Genomic DNA, 6,254 nt, shown 5'->3' with positions numbered 1-6,254 from the left:
TTTCCACCAGCGATGCACAAGGGTTCCAGTTTCTCTACATCCTTGCCACCACTTATTATTTTTCTGTCTTTGGTTGTTATTGTTGTTTTTGATAATAGCCATTTTAATGGGTGTGAAGTGGTATCTCATTGTGATTTTGATTTGTATTTCCCTAATGACTAGTGCTGTTGAGCACCTTTTTGTTTGTTTATTGGCCATGTGTATAACTTCTTTAGTAAAATGTCTATCCAAGTCCTTTGCCAATTTTTAATCGTATATATTTATGGAGTATGAAATGTTGTTATGATATAGGTACACAATGTGGAATGATTAAATCAAGCAAATTAACATGTCTATCACCTCAAATACTTAATTTTTTTGTGGTACGAACATTTGAAATTTACTGTTGGCAACTTTGAAATATACATCATTATTAGCTATAGTCACCATGTTATGCAATGGATCTCAAAAAACTTATTCCCCCTGTCAACTGAAACTTTGTAACCCTTTGAGCAACATCTCCCAATTCCCCTCACCCTTCACCCTCTGGTAACCTCCATTCTACTCTCTGCTTCTATGAGTCTGATTAATTTAGATTCCACATATAAGTGAGAAAATGTGGTTTTGTCCTTCTGTGCCTGGCTTATTTCACTTAGCATAATGCCTTTCAGGTTCATCCGTGTTGTCATAAATGACAGAATTTTCTTTTCTTTAAAGGGTGAATATTATTCCATTGTGAATATACATCACATTTTCTTTATCCGTTCATCCATTGATAGATACTTAGATTTATTCCATATCTTAGCTATTGTGAATATTGTGGCTGAAATGAACATGAGAGTGCAGCTATCTCTTTGACATACTAATTTCAAATCCTTTGGATACATACCCAGAAGTACGACTGCTGGATCATATGGTAATTCTATTTTTAGATTTTCAAGAAAACTCCATAGAGTTTTTCATAACAGCTGTACTAATTTACATTCCCACCAACAGTGTACAAGTGTACCTTTTCTCCACCTTCTCAACACTTCTCTTCAGTTTTTTTTATAATAACTGTTCTGACAGTTTTGCGATGATATCTCATTGTGGTTTTAATTTGCATTATCCTAATGACTGGTGATATTAAACATTTTTTCATATATATGATGGTCATTTGTATATCTTCTTTTGAGAAACGTCTATTCAGATCCTTTGCCTATTTTTAAAATCAAGTTATTTGTTTTCTTGCTATTGAATTGAGTTCCTGATTTATTTTGAATATTAACCTCTTAATAGACATATGGCTTGCAAATATTTTCTCCCAATCCATAGGTGTCTCCTCATACAGTTGTTTCTGTTGCTACGCAGAAGCTTTTTGGTTTGATGTAATCCTAGTTGTTTATTTTTGCTTGTGTTGCCTGTTCTACGTCAAACCTAAAAAATCATTGCCCAGACTAATGTTGTGTAGCTTTCCCACTATGTACTCTTGAAGTAATTTTATAGTTTCAGATCTTAAGTTTTTAAACAATTTTGAGTTAACTTGTGTCTATAGTATGAGAGAGGAGTCCTGCTTTATTCTTTTGCATGTGGATATACAGTTTCCTCAACACCATTATTGAAGAGACATCCTTGTCCCATTGTGTATTCTTGGCACCTTTGTTGAAAACCAGTTGACCATATTGACTATAGTCACTCTGTTGTGCTATCAAATAGTAGTCTTACTGATGCTTTCTATTTGTTTGTACCCATTAACCATACCCACCTCCCCTCCAGCGCCCTCACTACCATTCCTAGCCTCTGGTAACCAACCTTCCACTCTCTATGTCCATGAGTTCAACTGTTTTGATTTTTAGATCCCACAAACAAGTAAGAACATGTGATGTTTGTCTTTCTCTGCCTGGTTTATTTCATTTAATATAATGATCTCTAGTTTCATCCATGCTGTTGCAAATGACTGGATCTCATTCTTTTTATGGCTGAATAGTACTCTATTGTGTATATGTACCACATTTTCTTTATCCATTCATCTGTTGATGGACACTTAGGTTGCTTCCAAACCTTAGCTATTGTAAACAGTGCTGCAACAAACATAGGAGTGTAGATATCTCTTAGATATACTGATTTCCTTTGTTTTGGGTATATACTCAGCAGTGGGGTTCTGTAATCATATGGTAGCTCTACCATACATGCATGAGTTCATTTCTGACTTTCTATTTTATTCCATTGGTCAGTGTGTCTATTTTTATGCCAGTATCTTTTTATTTTAATTACTATAGCTTTGTAATACAGTTTGAAAACAGGCAGTACGATGCCTCCAGTTTCATTCTTTTTGTTCAAGATTGTTTTGGCTATTCAGGGATTTTTTCATATGGTTCTATATTAATTTTAGGATTTTTTTCCTATTCTTGTGAAAAAATGACATTGGAATTTTGATATAGATGGCCTTGAATCTGTAGATTGCTTTGGGTAGTATGGACATTTTAACAATATTAATTCTCCCAATCCACGAACATGGAATTTATTTCCATTTATCTGTGTCTTATTCCATTTATTTCATCAGAGTTTAATAGTTTTCAGTGTACAGATCTTTCACCTTCTTGGTTAGAATTCTCCCTAAGTATTTTTTGCAGCTATTATAAATGAATTAGTTTCTTAATTTCTTTTTCAGATAATTCATTGTTAATATGTAGAAGCACTACTGATTTTGTGTATTGATTTTGTATCCTGTGACTTTATTCATTTATTAGTTCTAACAGTTGTTTAGTTGAGTCTTTGGAGGTTTCTATATATAAGATAATGTTGTCAGTAAACAGAGACAGTTTGACTTCATCCTTTCCTATTTGGATACCTTTTATTTCTTTTTCTTTCCTTTTTTTTAATTTTTATTTTTATTTTAAGTTCCAGGATACATGTGCAGGATGTCCAGGTTTGTTATAATTGTAAATATGTTCCATAGTGGTTTGTTGCACCTATCAACCCATCACCTAGGTATTAAGCCCAGCAAGCATTGGCTATTTTTCCTGATGCTCTCACACTTCCCACTTCACCCTCTGACAGGCCCCAGTGTGTGTTGTTCCCCTCCCTGTGTCAATGTGTTTTCATTGTTCAACTCCCACTTACAAGTGAGAACATGCTGTGTTTGGTTTTCTGTTCCTGTGTTAGTTTGCTGAGGATAATGACTTCCAGTTCCATCCATGTCCCTGCAAAGGACATGATCTCATTCCTTTTTATGGCTGCATAGTATTCCATGGTGGTATCTGTACCACATTTTCTTTAACCAGCCTATCACTGATGGGCATTTGGGGTAATTCCATGTCTTTGCTATTGTGAATAGTACTGCAATGAACATACACATGCATGTATCTTTGTAATAGAATGATTTATATTCCTTTGGGTATATACCCAGTAATGAGATCGCTGGGTCAAAGGGTACTTCTGGTTCTAGATCTTTGAGAAATTGCCACACCATCTTCCACAATGGTTAAACTAATTTACATTCTCACCAACAGTGTAAAAGTGTTCCTTTTTCTCCGCAACCTTGCCAGCATCTGTTGTTTCTTGACTTTTTAATAATTACCGTTCTGACTGGCACTAGATGGTATCTCATTGTGGTTTTCATTTGCATTTTTCTAATGATCAGTGATGTTGAGATTTTTTTCATATGTTTGTTGGCTGCATGAATGTCTTCTTTTGAGAAGTGTCTGTTCATGTCCTTTGCCCACTTTTTGATGGAGTTGTTTTTTTCTTATAAATTTGTTTAAGTTCCTTGTAGATTCTGGATATTAGACCTTTGTCAGGTGGATAGATTGCAAAAATTTTCCCCCACTCTATAGGTTGCCTGTCTGCTCTGATGATAGTTTCTTTTGCTGTGCAGAAGCTCTTTGGTTTAATGAGATCCCATTTGTCAACTTTTGCTTTTGCTGCAATTGCTTTTGGCAATTTTGTCATGAAATCTTTGCCTGTGCCTATGTCCTGAATGGTACTGCCTAGATTTTCTTCTAGGGTTTTTATAGTTTTGGGTTTTACATTTAAGTCTTTGATCCATCTTGAGTTATTTTTCATATAAGGTGTAAGAAAGGAGTCCAGTCTCAATTTTCTGCATATTGAATACCTTTTCTTTCTCTTGCCTAATTTCTCTGCCTAGGACTTCCAGTACTATTTTGAATAGAAGTGCTGAAAGTGGGTGCTACAGTTTGGATATGGTTTGTCCCTGCCAAAACTCATGTTGAATTCTGATCCCCAATATTGCAGTGTTAGGAGGTAGGGCCTAGTGGGAGGTGTTTGAGTCATGAGAATGAATCCCTCATGAATTGATTAATGCCCTCCTGTAGGGGTAAATGAATTCTCACTCTCTTGGGAATTGGCTAGTTTTCCATGACAGCAAGTTGTTAAAAAAGAGTCTGGTATCCTTGATTTTTCTCTCTTGCTTTCTTCCTCGCCATGTGATATCTTTGCACATGTCTGCTTGCCTTCCACTTTCTGTCATGAATGGAAGCAGCATATGGCCCTTATCAGAAGCTGAGCAGATGCTGGCACCATGCTTCTTGTACTTTCCAGCCTGCAGAACCATGAGCTAAATAAACCTGTTTTCTTTATAAATTACCCAGCCTCAGGTATTTTGTTATAGCGATACAAAACAGACTAAGCCAGTGGGAATGCTTGTGTTGTTCCTGATCTTAAAGGAAAAGCTCAACTTTTTATCATTGAGTATAATGTTAGCTGTTGGCTTGTCATATATGGACTTTATTGTGTTAAGGCACATTCCTTTTATAATCTGTTGAGTTTTTATCATAAAAGGATATTGAAACTTTTTAAGTTGTTTTTCTGTATCTAATAAGATGATCACATGATTATTGTCCTTCATTCTGTTAATGTGATGTATTGCATTTATTGATTTCCATATGTCAAATCATCCTTGCATCCCAGGGAAATCTTCCACTTGATCATGGTGAATGATCCTTCCATTGAGCTGTTGAATTCAGTTTGTTTGTTTTGTTTTGGATTTTTTGTTGTAGTTGTTGTTGTTTTTGAGACAGAGTCTCACTCTGTCTCCAGGCTGGAATGCAGTGGCATGATCTCAGCTCACTGCAACCTCCGACTCCCTGGTTCAAGCGATTCTCCTGCCTCAGCCTCCCGAGTAGCTGGGATTACAGGCACGTGCCACCACCCCCAGCTATATTTTGTATTTTTAGTAGAGATGGGGTTTTACCATGTTGGCCAGGTTGGTCTCCATCTCCTGACCTCGTGATCCTCCCACTTCAGCCTCCCAAAGTGCTGGGATTATAGGCATGAGCCATTGTGCCCAGCTGCTAGTACTTTTTTAATGATGTTTGTATCTATGTTCATCAGGGATAGTGGCCTATAATTTTCTTTTCTTGCAATGCCTTTGTCCTGATTTGTAATTAGAATCATGCTGACCTCATAAAACGAGTTTGGAGAGTTTGGAAGTGCTCCCTCTCCTTCAATCTTTTGGGAAGAGTTTGAGAAGGATTGGCATTAGTTCTTCTTTAAATATTTGTTAGAATTCATCTGTAAAGCCATCAGGTCCAGGGCCTTTCTTTGATGGAGGATGTTTTATTAATGATTAAATCTCCCTACTTTTATTGGTCTGTTCAGATTTTAAATTTCTTCATAATTCAGTCTTGGTATCAGTTATAATGTCTCCTCTTTCCTTTCTGATTTCGAGTCTTCTCTCTCTTTTTTTAAGTTGGTGTAATAAAGGGTTTGTTGACTTTTTAAATCTTTTCAAAAAATCAGTTCTCAGTTTTGTTGATTTTTTTCTGTTGTTTTTCTAGACCTTTTATTTATTTCTGCTCTGATCTTTATTATTTACTTCCTTCTGCTAACTTTGGGCATAGTTTTTTATTTTTTCTATAGTTCTTTAAGGTGTAATATTAGGTTATTTTAGATCTTTCCTCTTTTCTGATATAGTTGTGTATTGCTATGAATTTCCCTCTTGGGATTGATTTGCTGCAACCCTTAAGTTTAGGTATATTGTGTTGTCATTTTTGTTTGTCTCAAGATTTTTTTGATTTCTCCTTTGATTTCTTCTATCACCTATTGGTTGCTGAGGAGCATGTGTTTATGTGAAAATTCACATATTTGTGAATTTTCCAAGATCTCTCCTATTATTGATTTCTAGTTTAATACCAATGTGATCAGAAAAGATACCTGATATGATTTCAATACTTTCAAATTGTCTCTGACTTGCTTTGTGGGCTAATATAGGGTCTATCCTGAAGAATGTTCCATGCCTGCTTGTGAAGAATGTGTATTCTGTTGCTTTTGGATTG

Source organism: Symphalangus syndactylus, chromosome 1 (assembly GCF_028878055.3).
Source record: "Symphalangus syndactylus isolate Jambi chromosome 1, NHGRI_mSymSyn1-v2.1_pri, whole genome shotgun sequence".
NCBI lineage: Eukaryota > Metazoa > Chordata > Mammalia > Primates > Hylobatidae > Symphalangus > Symphalangus syndactylus.
The sequence above is the reverse complement of the archived record's forward strand: the minus strand, read 5'-3'. Positions refer to the sequence as shown.